Source organism: Lutra lutra, chromosome 6 (assembly GCF_902655055.1).
Source record: "Lutra lutra chromosome 6, mLutLut1.2, whole genome shotgun sequence".
NCBI classification, from domain to species: domain Eukaryota; kingdom Metazoa; phylum Chordata; class Mammalia; order Carnivora; family Mustelidae; genus Lutra; species Lutra lutra.
Genome location: NC_062283.1, coordinates 49,067,291 through 49,083,490, shown reverse-complemented (window position 1 = coordinate 49,083,490; position 16,200 = coordinate 49,067,291). Strand labels below are relative to the sequence as shown.

At 41.7% G+C, this 16,200-nt stretch overlaps 1 pseudogene; it reads right to left on the bottom strand.

Annotated features, from left to right (window-relative positions):
• Positions 1-447: 447 nt before the first annotated feature.
• LOC125101592 (chromobox protein homolog 3-like) lies at positions 448-1,134 on the bottom strand (annotated as a pseudogene).
• Between the last annotated feature and the right edge of the window lie 15,066 nt (positions 1,135-16,200).

The window sequence follows — 16,200 nt, the reverse complement described above, 5'->3', positions numbered from 1 at the left end:
CCTAGCAAGATTGACCAATGTAGGGCCCCTGGGTGGCTCAGTTGGTTAAGTGACTGCCTTCTGCTCAGGTCATGATCCCAGAGTCCTGGGATCGAGTCCCGCATCAGGCTTCCAGCTCCATGGGGAGTCTGCTTCTCCCTCTGACCTCCTCCCCTCTCATGCTCTCTCTCACTGTCTCTCTCTCTCTCAAATAAATAAAATCTTTAAAAAAAAAAAAAAGATTGAACAATGTATGGATTATTCTTTTATCTGTGATGCATGAAGCAACTATAGAACACTTTTGTTTGAAGTAACTAGTGCTGTTGATACACAGAAACCTCAACTGCTCCTCAAATACTACTTCAAAAATGAATATATCAAATTCAGTCTTCATGAGAATGTAGGTATTCTTTCACACTGGGGGGAAGAAAAGTCAAGATCCAGATTGGCTTTATATATTTAGATCTCTCAATGCAAACAATATTGAGCTTCATTTTCTGGGCAAAAATGTCAAATTAGTCTCTCTTCATAAAAAGCAATTACAATCTGAGAACATTATGGTTTTGATTACCATTGCTAAGTCTGCCTCATCTAAATCTTTCCATTTCATGGGAAATAGTCATTCTCATTGATAACTGGCAAAGCCTCTTAATTTGTCAGTTGACTCTCATTTGCTATCATCAGGTTCACTGTCAGATAAAGGTTTTCTTTTTGTGCCATCTTTATCAGCTTCTTGAAAATTAAGAAGCAACAATTAAGTTTTCTTCAGGTTCTCAAGGACTGTCAGCATCTTTAAATCCCTTCCACCCTGGGAAATATTCCCCTCTCCCATTCACTCTATGTTAGCCTAGGACATTTTCTTTCTTCCTTTTTTTTTTTTTTAAGATTTTATTTAATTATTAGAGAGAGAGTCTAGCAGGGAGGAGAAGAAGGAGAAGCAGACTCCCTGTGGAGCAGGGAGCCCAACATGGGGCTCCATCCCAGGACCCTGGGATCATGACCTGAGCCCAAGGCAGCTGCTTAGCCGAATGACCCACCCAGGCTCCCCAGCCTAGGACATTTTCTACCACAAACTATTTGGGCTCTACCTCCTCAACTTTTGTACTCTTCACATTGTTCTCCCATTTTTTGCAATGGAGTTTTATTGGAGGCCATTCTTTCTCACTGACCTGAAGAGCTGTGACCTACCATCTCCAAGCTGCCTCAGTCCCTAGCCTACAGCCAAGGGGATCAAGGAGCAGGGACCTGAATGTGTTGATTCTTAACATTTTTATTTATTATAAGAATGGAAGTGGGCCCCCTGCGTGGCTCAGACAGTTGAGCATATGAATCTTCTCTTCTTTTTTTTTTTTTTTTAAGATTTTATTTATTTATTTGACAGAGATCACAAGTAGGCAGAGAGGTAGGCAGAGAGAGAGGAAGGGAAGCAGTCTCCCTGCCGAGCAGAGAGCCCGATGCGGGGCTCGATCCCAGGACCCTGGGATCATGACCAGAGCCGAAGGCAGATTTAACCCACTGAGCCACCCAGGCACCCCCGAATCTTGTTTTCAGACCAGGTCATGACCTCAGGGTCATGAGATGGAGCCGCACCTTGGCTCTGAGCTCAGCACTGTCTGCTTAAGGTTCTCTCTCCCTCTCCCTCTGCCCCTTCCCTGCTCACTTTCTCTACCCCCATCCCTCAGATAAATAAATACTAAAAAAAAAAAAAAAAAAAAAATTAATTTCTTTTTAAATGATGGAACTACCAAAAGTCACACTTTACTTTCATCTGTCTTCTTTTAGATAGATAATAATTTGGGACTATAATGGAATTCGGAGTATATTATTTGTCTTTTAGTCACATGTTCCCTAAGAGCCCCATTCCAATTTCATACCCTATTTCTAGAACGGAGCATATGATCTTAGGGTAGCCCTGCTGCTGTCCCTCATGAGAACTGCTTCCCAGGACAATGTCCCCATTCCCACCCTGGCTCTTTTCTTCAGCTGGCAGGACCTGCCAAAGAGTTGACAGAACATTCAACGAGCATCAACTGAGGACAGAATGGCAATGCTGCCCATGTAAATCTGACAAATGTAGAATTGACCCTCCTCGTATTTTAATGTAGGAACCCTTGACATTAAAAAAAAAAAAAAAAAACAAAAGATGAAGGAAAAAAATCCTGAAAGCTTTCAGAGGGCTAGGAAGGAAGGAAGAGAGCTAACTGTAGTGAGTGTGACCTGGGCCTTGCCCCTGTGCTTCTTTCCTGGTGTTGCGAAGAGTACTGCATCCTCTAGGGGGCACTCTTCATACTGTCTTCCACGGGAATAAATGCCATCCTTCAGGGATACGTTAGCCATTAGCCGAGTGAGCTATTCTGCAGAGGAATGGGAATGGGATGAGTGCAGACTGGAGCCTCCGTATCGAGGCAGCTAGCACTCAGACTCAAAATGCTCAGAATTCACCCTAAAGAGATGATCAACTAATTAGAGAACTCTGCTTCAACACTTTAAAATTGCAAAGCATGAAAGAATTTAACAACCTCTGAAAGTAATAGGGTTAAGGATCCAGCAAACAATTACATGTGATGATTTTTAAGTAGCAAATACCCATGCATGTGTCCCTTTCAAATGACTGACTGTGACAAATGCTGATACATTTGGAGCGCACATATGTGATAATGCTATTTTTGAAGGCTGGATTTTGCAATTATTCAAAGACAAAAACGAAAGCAAAAGCTGAGAATTTTGGAAGAGAAAAGGCAACAAGGACAGTAGTGAGCTTGAACTTGTTTGTGTCTACTCAGAACAAGCAAGCAAATGAAATGGACCTCTGTTTAGGGACACGACCACATTCTTCAGTTTTCAGTCATGACCAAAGAGTAAGCAATTTGAATTGGGCCACACCGATCTTCAATTATCCAACTCAAACCACTAAGTATTGGCGGCACCTGGCTGACTCAGTCAATAAAGCATGCAACTCTTGAACTCAGGTTTGTGAGTTCAAGCCCCATGCCGGGTAATGAGCTTACTTAAAAACTTAACAAATTTTAAAAAACAAAACAAACAAACAAACAAAAACAACTAAACTAAGTATTGTAGCAAGCATATTTCACTTGCATACAGTTGGCATTCGAATCACGATGGCATTCACTAACAGCTGTTTGGTGAGGGCCAATTTCAGTATCTAGTCCAGCTTTAATATGCAACTAAATTGGACACAATTTGTGCAGGAATTCGACAAAGGCTGTCAGAAAATATTGAAAAACCTGGCACTGGAAAACTGACCTAGAATTTGGATCCACGCAGTATTATAAATACATCTCTAAATGTAATCACCAGACCTCGGGTCTAAAGATGGCACAGCCCTAGGACAGAACACATGCAGCCGCTTTAAGCTTTGCTGCAGAAATACCTGGTGAGGGGCGCCTGGGTGGCTCAGTGGGTTAAGGCCTCTGCCTTCGGCTCGGGTCGTGATCCCAGGGTCCTGGGATCGAGCCCCGCATCGGGCTCTCTGCTCAGCAGGGAGTGTGCTTCCTCCTCTCTCTCTCTGCCTGCCTCTCTGCCTACTTGTGATCTGTCTGTCAAATAAATAAAATCGTTAAAAAAAAAAGAAAGAAAGAAATACCTGGTGAGCTCCCAACTCTAGCTCTTATCAGGCGAGGGCCCCAAGAACACCCCTGACCTCCCCCAGCTGTAAAGTTGGAATGATAATGCTCCTGTGAGTTAGAACTTTAAATGAGATGCAGTATGCAAGGTGCTTAGCATGGCGGCTCTCACAGAAAACACTTTGTTAAATAAATCTGGACAGGGGGCACCTGGCTGGCTCAGTTGGTGGAGCATCCAACTCTTGATCTCAGCGTTGTGAGTTCGAGCCTCATATTGGGCGTAAGGATTGCTTTAAAAGAATTTGGAAGGGGGGGCACCTGGGTGGTTGAGTCAGTTAAGCATCTGCCTTCAGCTCAGGTCATGGTCCAGGCGTGCTAGGATCAATTCCCGCCTTGGCCTCCCTGCTCAGCCAGGAATTTGCTTCTTCCTCTGCCTCTGCCTGCCTCTCTCTCTCTCTGTCAAATGAACAAAGTCTTAAAAAAAAATTTTTTTTAATTCTATAGTTATTTTGTACAAGGCAAAGTAAATTTATTATTTACTCAAAATGGAAAAACTTTCCTTCAAGATAGACGGGTCCTGGGTGATTCATTTACTTTTTTTTATTTTAAGATTTTATTTATTTAGGGGCGCCTGGGTGGCTCAGTGGGTTAAGCCGCTGCCTTCGGCTCAGGTCATGATCCCAGGTCCTGGGTTCGAGCCCCACATCGGGCTTTCTGCTCAGCAGGGAGCCTGCTTCCTCCTCTCTCTCTGCCTGTCTCTCTGCCTACTTGTGATCTCTGTCTGTCAAATAAATAAATAAAATCTTTAAAAAAAAAAAAAAGATTTTATTTATTTACTTGACAGACAGGTAGAACACAAGTAGGCAGAGAGTCAGGGAGAGGGAGAAAGAGGCTCTCCACTGAGCAGGGAACCCGATGTGGGACTCGATCCCAGAACCTTGGGATCATGACCTGAGCCAAAGGCAGCCGCTTAACCGACTGAACCACCCAGGCGCTCCTGGGTGATTCATTTAGTTAAGCATTCAACTCCTGGTCTCAGCTCAGGTCTTGATCTCAGGGTTGTGAGCTCAAGCCCCACCCTAACCTTCATGCTGGGGTGTGGGACCTACATACATACATAAATAATAGAATTAGAAAAGAAACTTTGTTTCCAAGACAAAATTATTTAAACCACAGTGCTACTAAATTGCATTAAATATCCACTATCAATAAAACCAGTATGCTAAATATTGGCAGAGTATCTAAAACATGAAATATTCATAAGATGTTTCAAAGTTTAAAGAAGTTACATTATACCTTTTACTATTTACTATTTACTATTTACTATTACTATTTACTATTTTCCACACTGTTGATATAAATTACACCAAATTCTAGCTTTGAAATGTATTTATTTTTTGATTATTGGAATTCATCTTTCATGAAATTTTTATTAAGTAGTATATTTTAAATTAAGCTTGAGGACATAACTGCAACCCAATAGCAATACATACAGGTGGTTTTCCATTCAAATTTACAAAAGCATTATTTAGTGGTAACAAAAATACAGAAGTTTGGTTTTCCTTTTAATCCAAAGTTTTTTATCTTAATTTTTCAAGAGTTTATTTATTTTAGAGAGAGAGTGTGTATGCATACAAGTGGGAAGAAGGGCAGAGGGAGAGACTCTCAAGCCCACTCAGCACTGAGCATGGAGCCTGACATGTGGCTTGATCTCATGACCCTAAGACCATGCATGACCTGAGCTGAAACCAAGAGTTGGACACTCAACAAATTGAGTCGCCCATGAGACCCCCCCAAATTTTTATTTTTAAAAGACTATTTACCAACATCCTATCATAGTTATTTCAAGGGAGAGAAGAAAAGGAGCACCATCTAATAAAAGTTATCACAGCCAAATCCTACAGTTCTCTAGGAGTTAGGTGATTAGACATTTCACAGTCCACTGTGGTTTCAAATTTTTTTTTAAAGATTTTATTTATTAAGAGAGAGAGAGCGTGCGTGCATGAGCAAGAGAGCACGATCAGGGAGAGCAGCAGAGAGAGAGAGGGAGAAGCAGACCCTCTCTGAGCAGGGAGCCCACGGTCGGGCTCCATCCCAGGAACATGAGATCATGACCCCAGCTGAATGCAGCCACTTAACAGACTGAGCCACACAGATTCCCCTATATATTCTTTTTTTTTTTTTAAAGATTTTATTTATTTATTTGACAGAGAGAGATCACAAGTAGACAGAGAGGCAGGCAGAGAGAGAGAGGGAAGCAGGCTTCTTGCTGAGCAGAGAGCCCGATGCGGGACTCGATCCCAGGACCCTGAGGTCATGACCCGAGCCGAAGGCAGTGGCTTAACCCGCTGAGCCACCCAGGCGCCCCCTAAATATTCTTTATTAGCAAATGAATTCACTTGTATAATAGGCTTATGTATTTTAGGGTAAATCCTAAAGCATTACAATAGTACACATTATATTTTTAACAGTTAAAACTGAATAAATTGGGGCACCTGAGTGGCTCAGTTGGTTAAGCAACTGCCTCATGATCCCAGAGTCTGGGAACCGAGTCCCACATCAGGCTCCCAGCCTCATGGGGAGTCTGTTTCTCCCTCTGAACTTCTCCCCTCTCATGCTCTCTCCTACTGTCTCTCTCTCTCTCAAATAAATAAATAAAATCTTTTTTAAAAAACTGAATAAAGTGACCTGTTAATTAGATGACTGCACAATGTGGGACAAATTTTTACCTAGCAAGTCATTTTATTTTCAGAGAAACAGATACCCTGATGATATAGTATCTGTATCTATAGCTGGGAGCCCCTCAGCAAGTTACCAGCAACTGTTTCAAAGGTTTGGAAAAGTTAACAATATTTTACATTAAAGTCATTCACTTTAAGTGAAACATTAGGTCCTGAGGCCAATTCCCCATTCTAAGGTCTTCGGAAAAGAGCCCAGTCTTTGAAAGTCATAGACACAATGAAGTACATTATTGAGAGTTCTTTCTAAGCATTGCATTCTGTGACCTGAAGCCTCTGTGGACATAGCAATCCACCCCACCCCAAACCCCACTATTCTTTCCTTTCGTTAACCACACCCTTAAGTACACCCTCGGGGCAAAATGTCTTTGATCTGCCCTGGAGGTCTGACTGTGACACTTATTCCTAATGTTCACCTCCTGCGTAGTCCTCCTAGGTAGCCCCTCCCCCGCAGTGTGTACTCCCCAACCTCCAGGCTATAAAAACATGTCTTAAAGGAGATAGGTTGGGGGTGCCTGGGTGGCTCAGTGGGTTAAGCTTCTGCCTTCGGCTCAGGTCATGGTCTCAGGGTCCTGGGATGGAGCCCCCATTGTGTTCTCTGCTCAGCAGGGAGCCTGCTTCCCCCTTTCTCTCTTCCTCTGCCTCTCTGCCTCCTTGTGATCTCTCTCTCTCTGTCTGTCAAATAAATAAATAAAATCTTAAAGAAAAAAAAAAAAAGGAGATGGGGTTGCAGAAATCTCCTTGTCTTACTGCCAAAGACACGCTTCTGTCCTTAAGCCCCTTCGTAAACCGTTTCTTGTCAACTGGACTTGCCAGCCTTTTTCTTCAGACTTACTGCTCCTTTTGCCTTTGGAGTCATTTTGCATAAACCCCCTTTCATGGAACACATTACCAGCTTTTGAAACAAGCACCTAACTTCATTCCATGATGAACAGAGGTGTTCACCCTCTTTTCAGTAGTGTTTTACTTTATTTTGAAAAAAATGCATATGCACTATCAATTTTGGGCAGATAAAAGGCAATCATTGAGCCTGATTTTATTTAACTGCAGTTGAGCCTTGTACAACTGTATAACTGGGGTGCAGAGGAGCAAGAGCGCCTGGCTCCCAGGGTCTCAAACAGGCCAGGTTCAGCCACTCACCAAGGACAAAATCCAAAGGCAGAGAGACAAGTGGTGGGGAAACGAGAAGAATTGATTTCAGTGAGGTCAACACCAGGAAGACAGTGGACTAGTGTTCCAAAAACTGTCGTCAAAGTTCTGAAAACACTTCTATTTTTATATAAGGAAAATGTGGGACAAAGGTCAGTAGGTACCTGCGGGTGGGCAGGAAAGGTCAGGTCGATCATTGTCTGGAGGTCAATCATGAGGGGTCTTGCTGGCATCAGGCAGTCCTTATTGCTTGAGGGGTAGTTCTGGTTCCCATCCCAGGATGCTTCGACTCCTGGGTCTTTTGCCTGAGTTAAAACATAAGCCAGAGGGACACCTGGCTAGCTCATTCAGGAAAGCATGCATGTCTTGATCTCCAGTTTGTGAGTTTAAATCCCATGTTGGGTGTAGAGATTACTTAAATAAATAAGTAAATAAACTTAAAAAAAAAAGATAAGTCAGAATGAAACAATCAGAGAGTAAGGATTAAGGTCAAATAGAGGCAGTTGAGGTGACAGTTGGTTCTTTCTCAGTGGGGGTTAGGGGTGCTGAGCCCTGTGCAGCTGAAAATCCATATATAACCTTTGACTCCCCAAAAACTTAACTACTGATAACCTACGGTTGACCAGAAGCCTTCCTGAAAACATAAGCAGTTGATTAACATATGTCTTGTATTATATATGTATTATATATCGTATTATTATAATAAGGTAAGCCAAAGAAAATGGTATTAAGAAAATCATAAGGAAGAGAAACTACACTTAAAGTGCAGTACTGTATTTATTTAAAAAAATCTCTCTCTCTCTCTCTCTCTCTCTCTCTCAGTGGACCCCTGCAATTCAAGTGTATCTGTGCCTGTATTTCTCCTTCACTGAGAAGAGAAAAGGTGTTCTGATTATTGACTTATGGCCCAGCTTTTTAGAAAGAAATTCCTTTAAAATGTGGAAGGTCAGTTCACTGATTCTCTTCAGTGCTAGAATTTCCTTCCAAAAGCATCTAGTTGGGCGCCTGTGTGGCTCAGTGGGTTAAGCCGCTGCCTTCGGCTCGGGTCATGATCTCGGGGTCCTGGAATCGAGTCCCGCATCGGGCTCTCTGCTCAGCAGGGAGCCTGCTTCCCTCTCTCTCTCTCTGCCTGCCTCTCTGTCTACTTGTGATCTCTCTCTGTCAAATAAATAAAATCTTAAAAAAAAAAAAACCACAAAAGCATCTAGTTTTCATTGCTTTAACTTTGTGCTTGCTCAGCAGCCTTCAGACTTGTAAATTGGTCTTCTAAATGCACCTACCCACAAGAAAGAAAAACAGGAAAGTCAAACGAGAAAGGTGGGAAGGTAAGATGGAGGCTTCTGCTATTTTTAAGCAAGAGATAGTGGTGTGTGATGTCAGGTCTGTTTACCACCCTTGGTATATAGTCTACTGTGAGTTATGAAACTAGCATTCTGTTTTGTGGATATAGGTTGGAAGATGATTGGTTTCCCAGTCCCTAATTATCCTTTGAGAGAGCTGGTAAAATTTAATTCTTTTTTTTAAAGATTTTATTTATTTATTCGACAGACAGAGATCACAAGTAGGCAGAGAGGCAGAGAGAGAGAGGAAGGGAAGCAGACTCCCTGCTGAGCAGAGAGCCCGACCTGGGGCTTGATCCCAGAACCCTGGGATCATGACCTGAGCTGAAGGCAGAGGCTTTAACCCACTGAGCCACCCAGGTGCCCTCTTCTTCTTCTTCTTCTTCTTCTTCTTTTTTAAATTTAATTCTTAAGCATACAAATCTGAGGAGTAGAATCTGGACCCACCATGTGGCCCAGAAACCACCTCAAACCACCCACAGGTATCTCTATAATCATACTGTAAGGGCCTATTTAGCCAGAGCGATTCCATCTTGGATTAAACAGTCATTTTGTTGTTTATGCAGTAAAACTTAAACTGTCCCTGCCCCCCTTCCCCCCAGGGGACTTACTTAAAAACAAGTCCCGGAAACCAGTCCCAGGTAACAAAGCCCAAATACAAGGGTGGGACAGGCCAGGTGGAGGTATCCAATCAGTGGGGGGGGCACATGCTGTCTCCCTAGTTACCAAGGAGTATGGGCCCCGCCCTTTGGGAGCCTTTTGGGCGCCAATTCTTACCAAGGTGATAGGCTAGTTCAAGAGTCTACTATAGGGTAAATTGTAATTCAGTTGGTCGCTTTTGTGTGACCTAGCATGACTGTGTAGCTTTCTCTGTGTTACAATCTCATTGGCCACTTGTGCGTGGCCAGGCCCAACTACATGGCCTTTATCCTTAAAGACTAGTCTGTGAAGCAGAGAGGGGTCACCCTCTCTGTAAGAGGCACGGCCCTGAACGTTCGGTTTGATTCTCGATGCTTGGCGCGAAATAAAGCTTTGCTTAAGCTTCGCTTCGTATCATTCTTGCTCCTTTAATCACGGACCCATTATTGGGGGACCTTTCAATATCAGTTCATTATCCTTGCAACAACACTTGTTTTGTCCCGTATTCTTTCTGCCCCATTTGAATAATGTCCCAGCAGGGAGAAATATTTTAGGAGGAAATTCAAGACATACTATCATTTTCTAAATAGCAGAATTTCTGAATCTCTGTAGGCTTCATAATGGCGAAGCTAGCCGATATGTTTAGAAGGAACCAGCTATAACTTGGGTTAGAGAGAAAAGCATAAATACCTTGCTGGGGCCACAGACTTTATATTCATTTGACCTTAAATTCTGGAGTAATTGAGTTCATTGTACTTGTATTATTAAGGACTCATAGAATATGGTGTAAATTTTTACACAGGGAAGTACAAGCTCACTATTTCGATAAATCTTGTCAGATCACTCTCTAAAAAGATTGATTTCATTTCTCTTCCAACAACGTATGAGGCTTCCCCCTCTCCTGAGAGTAGAGCAGTCCAATGAAACTTTCTTAAGCAGAAATGGCATAAAGCAAAGAAGCAATTACCATTAATGTACATGGAAAAACTTTTTATCAACCTCAGACCCCCCCCAGAATAACCTCCCAAAATAACTTCTCTTAGGCTTTTCTGATCTCTTAGAACACATCTTGTCAAGAGATGCCCAAAACAAAGTGAGATAGAGCACAGAGGCTCACAGACACAGTTCAGAGCTATGGCAGGTTATGCTGAGATGCTGGGTGTGGTTCTCAGGGAAGGAGCCTGGCAGGGCCATTCTCTCTGCTCCCCAAGTCTGCTGCTGGGCTGTAATGGCCCACTGCAAAACAAACGCTAGATGTTTTGTTTTGTTTTGTTTTGTTTTTTTCTCTTTCTCTCTCTCTCTCTTTTTTTTTGTTAAAGCAAAAATCCTCTTTGGATTTTTTTGGTTAGTGAAAACACGTGCTAATGTAGGTCTTCCATACAAGCTAGGTGGCATAATGGAAACTTGTGAAAAGCAGGGAATAACTATATTATATCTGTTCATCCACAACTTTATTTACTTTAAGTATTATTAACCTGTTAAATTTTGTCAGTTAGATACAAGAAAAATTATATCATTATTGTTTAATTTGCAGCTCCTTAATTGTACATATTAATATACTTTCATGGCAGTTGACTACTGTATTTCTTTCCAGTATCTGACTCTGTCACCTTTGCACATATTTCTATGCAGTTGATGGTCTTTGGTTTAGTGATGTGTAAGAGTTCTTTGTATATTAAAGAAATTAGCCATTTATCTGTCAAATGTTGAGAGTACTTTTTCTTAATTTGTTATTTGTCTTTTGCATCATTATTTGTAGTTCAAGGTAAGGATTTTTTTCTTTTGTTTTTTGAAGATTTTATTTATTTATTTAATAGACAGAGAGAGACCACAAGTAGGGTGAGCAGCAGGCAGAGGGAGAGAGAGAAGCAGACTTCCCGCTGAGCAAGAAGCCTGATGTGGAGCTCCATCCCAGGACCCTGGGATCATGACCTGAGCCGAAGGGAGACGCTTAGCTGACTGAGCCACTCAGGTGCCCCTCACAGTGAGTTTTTGAGACAAGTATTTACCAAGAAAGAATAAGACAATCTCTGACTATATCAAACTAAAAACCTAAAAACCTTCTGTATAGCAAAAGAAACAATAAACAAAATGAAAACACAACCTACAGAATGAGAGAAAATATTTACAAACCTTCTGATGAAGGGTTAATATCATATAAAGAACTCCTACAACTAATAAGAAAAGTCCAGGGGCTCCTGGCTGGCTCAGTCAGTAGAACATGTGACTCTTGATCTTGGGTTGTGAGTTTGAGCCCCACGTTGGGTGTGGCTTCTGAATATATACTATCTATGTGATGTGGGAATTACAAGCTGAAAATTTAATAATATCCATCTCATTTGCTTCTAAATGTAGGGTTATTTATATATTCCGTCCTTATTTTAAGAATTTAAATCAAAGAGTGGGTAACAACATGGTGACTGTGACTAAGCTCTTAGAAATGCAGTAACTGGAGCACCTGAGTGGCTCAGTGGGTTAAGCCTCTGCCTTCGGCTCAGGTCATGATCCCAGGGTCCTGGGATCGAGTCCCGAATCGGGCTTTCTGCTCAGCGGGGAGCCTGCTTCCCCCTCTCTCTATCTCTGCCTCCCTCTCTGCCTACTTGTGATCTCTCTGTGTCAAATAAATAAATAAAATCTTTAAAAAAAATGCAGTAACAGCCAGATCATTGGAAGGATGTCTAAACAAATGTATCAATAGCTGTACTAGGAAGGACACTAGGAATCAGAAAGTTGCCCAAATAGTACACCCCTTTCAGAGAGGACTTCTCTCAGCACACTATTTCAACAAAAGCACATTTATATACAAGAATGACCTGGCAGTGAAGAACAGAAAAAAAAAAAAAAAAAAAGTTTTTTTTATGTTCTAATAATTGATAAGCACCCTAAACCCAAAAGTATATATGATGGTACAGACTAGTCCACATGAGACAAGAACAACTGATGACAACCAAAAAAGGAAATCTAGAAACTTGGACTATATTCCCTAACTCACATTGGCTAGGGATTACAGGTAGTACCATAGTGACCACTATCAGCAAGTTCATGCGATATTGTGATGTATAAGAAGTATATGTTTGGTCTTTGTTCCTATTCCTGGCATAGAGTTCCTAAAACCTTTGGAATATCCTAAATGTTAAGAGTGGCAGAGGTGTCTCTTGTTATGTTAATGAGGTGGATTTTGCTTGCTGCCTAAGGAGGGAGAGCTGGTTGCCAGCAGAACCAACCAGGTGATTAGAGGGTTGGAAATTCAAGTCTCACCTCCTGCTCCCCAGAACCCCCCCACCATTACCTCTGGGAGGGGAGAGGGCTTGGAGGTTAACTCAGTCACGAATGGCCAATGGTTTAATCAATCATGCCTATGTAATGAAGCCTCCACAAAAACCCAAGAGGACTGGGCCAGAGAACTTTTGGGTAGATGAAGCAATGGAGATGTGGGGAGAGTGGATGCCCAGAGAGGGCATGAAGCTCCTTGCTCTTTCCCTACCCATCTCTTTCATCTGGCTGTTTCTGAGTTATATTCTTTTATAATAAACTGGTAATCTAGTTAGGTAAAATGTTTCTCTAAGTTCTGTGAGCTGCTCTAGCAAATTAATCAAAACCGAGGAAGAGATCATTAGAACTTCTAATCTGTAATGGGTTGGTCAGAAGCACAGGTGATAACCTGAGCTTGTGACTAGCCTCTGAGGTGTGTGTGTGGGGGGGTGGAAGACTATCTCGTAGGACTGAACCCTTAACCTGTGGAATCTTGGGCTATCTCTAGATGGAAAGTGTCAAAACTGAGTTACATTGTAGGACACCCAGCTAGTGTCCAAGAATTGCTTGGTGGGAAAAACCCCATCCACTGGAATTAGGAGCCAGAATCTCCGTGGTCATTCAAAAAACCTGTGAATCATTCCTGACATCCCCTCTTGTCCCTGTTTCATAGCCAAGTCCCATGGAATCTACCTCCAAAACTAAAACCGAATCCATCTGCTTTTTTTTTTTTTAATTACCTATTTATTTGACAGAGAGAGATCACAAGTAGGCAGAGAGGCTGGCAGAGAGAGGAGGAAGCAGGCTCCTGGCTGAGCAGAGAGCCTGATGCAGGGCTGGATCCCAGGACACTGGGATCATGACCTGAGCCGAAAGCAGAGGCTTTAACCCACTGAGCCACCCAGGGGCACCTTTTCTGCCCATTCTTTAGCCAGCTAACACATTTATCCTTCAGATAACTGATGAAATATTACTTTGTTGGAAAGGTCTCTCTGACTCTCCAGTTTAAATTAGGGCCCCTTTTATACACTGGTTATTTTGTTCATGTATGTAATTTTTCTTTAATGTTTTTCTTTTCACTCATCTACAGTTCATGATCTCTAAAAAGTTTGTAGCTCGTTAGAGTCAGACACAGTGGAAAAATTAGCAAAGGACAACGGATACTTTTTGCTGGGTCAGTGAAGGTACTAAATTTGAACAATCAGTAAATGACTTAAAAATATAACGTTCAGGGGTATCTGGCTAGCTCAGTAGTAGAACATGAAGCTCCTGACCTTGATTGACATTGTGAGTTCCAGCCCCACCTTGGGCGTACTGATTACTTAATTTTTTTTTTTATTAAATAACTTTTTTACAGTGTTTCCCCTAAATAGTTTTGTATAACTCATTTCTAGACAACAGCAGGTAAAATTTCTTTCAAAGTCTTTCAGACTGGGGTGCCTGGGTGGCTCAGTCAGTTAAACATCCAGTTCTTAATTCCAGCTCAGGTCATGATCTCAAGGTCCCAAGATGGAGCCTTGCATGGGCTCCACACCCAATAGGGAGTCTGCAGGACATTCTCTGTCTGTCTGTCTCTCTCCCTCACAGCTTCTCCCCCCATCCCCAGCTCACACGCACATGCTCTCTCTCTTTCTCAAATAAATAAATAAATAAATCATTATAAAAACCATAAACAAAAACAAAACAAAAAACCAACTCCTTCAGACTAATTTCATTGCCATTTTTGCTACCCACCGTGGCATTTTTTTCCCTGTAGGCTTTCATTATGTCACTGAAAGAAGCCCTACAGTCTCTACTGTGTCCTTGGGTATATCCTTGAGTCAAATAAAAGGTAGGCTTAATTGCAGTAGATTGTCCAAAATCCCATGGATATGGAAAAGACCTTCAAGAAGTTTTTCTCTGATTTGAATCCTCACATTCATTCTCTGCTACCATTAGAATTTTCTTTTTCTTTTCTTCCATTAAAAAAATTGTAAGATATACTTAACATAAAATTCAACGTTTTTGACCATTTTTAAGGATACAGTTTCAGGAGCATTAAGCACATTCACATTGCCGTGCAACTATGGCCACCGTCCTTCTCCGGAACATTTTTCATCCTGCAAAATGGAAACTCTGTACCCATTAAATACTAACTCCCCATTCTCTCCTTTCCTCTGCCTTTGGCAACCACTATCTATGAATTTGACTACTTTAGGTACCTTTATCCATGATGTACTATGTGTCAGAATTTCATTCCTTTTTGAGGCTGAATAATATTTCATTATATGTTTGTTGTTTTTTTAGCTTAGTTTTTTTTTGTTTGTTTGTTTTCTTTTTAATCTCCACACCCAACATGGGGCTCAAACTCCCAACCCCCAGATCAAAAGTTGCATGCTTTTCCTTCTGAGCCAGCCAGGCGCTCCATTTCATTGTGTTTATATGACATTTTGTTTATCAGTTCATCTGTTGGTGCATATTTCAGTTGCTCCCACCTTTTGGTTATTGTCAATAATGTTGATATGGACATAGTTGTACAAACCTCTCTGACTCCTTGTTTTCAGTTCGTTTGAGTATATACTCAGAGGTAGAGTTGCTGCATCATACGGTAATTCTATTTTTAATTTTGTGAGGGATTGCCATACTGTTTTCCATAATAGCGGTACCATTTTACATTCCTACTGACGGTGCACAGGGGTTAAGATTTCTCACCATTGTTTGTTGGTTGTTTTAAAGCTCTTTATTTTATTTTATTTTATTTTTTAAAAGATTTTATTTATTTATTTATTTGACAGAGAGAAATCACAAGTAAGCAGAGAGGCAGGCAGAGAGAGAGGAGGAAGCAGGCTCCCTGCTGAGCAGAAAGCCCGATGCGGGGCTCGAACCCAGGACCTGGGATCATGGACCTGAGCCGAAGGCAGCGGCTTAACCCACTGAGCCACCCAGGCGCCCCTATTTTTATTTTTTAAAAGATTTTATTTATTTACTTGACAGACAGAGATCACAAGTAGGCAGAGAGGCAGGCAGAGAGAGAGAGAGGAGGACGCAGGCTCCCCACCAAGCAGAGAGCCCGATGCGGGGCTTGATCCCAGGACCCTGAGATCATGACCTGAGCTGAAGGTAGAGGCTTTAAACTACTGAGCCACCCAGGTGCCCCTTAAAGCTCTTTAAATTTGTTTTTTGTTTCAAAACTATTTTTTAAAAATTAACATATAATGTATTATGTGTTTCAGGGGTACAGGTCTGTGATTCATCAGTCTTAAATAACACCCTGTGCTCACCACAACACATATCCTCCCCAATGTCCATCACCCAGCCACCCCATCCCTCCCACCCCCCAATTTCTCACCATTCTTGCCAACACGTATTATTTTATTTGTTTTGTTTTGTTTTAAAGCAGCGATTCTAGTGGGTGTGAAATAGTATCTCATTGTGGTTTTGATTTGCATTTTACTAGTAATGAGTGATATTGAGCTTATTTTCATGTACTTATTAGCCATTTGTACATCTTCTTTGGAGAAATGTGTATTTAAGTCCGCT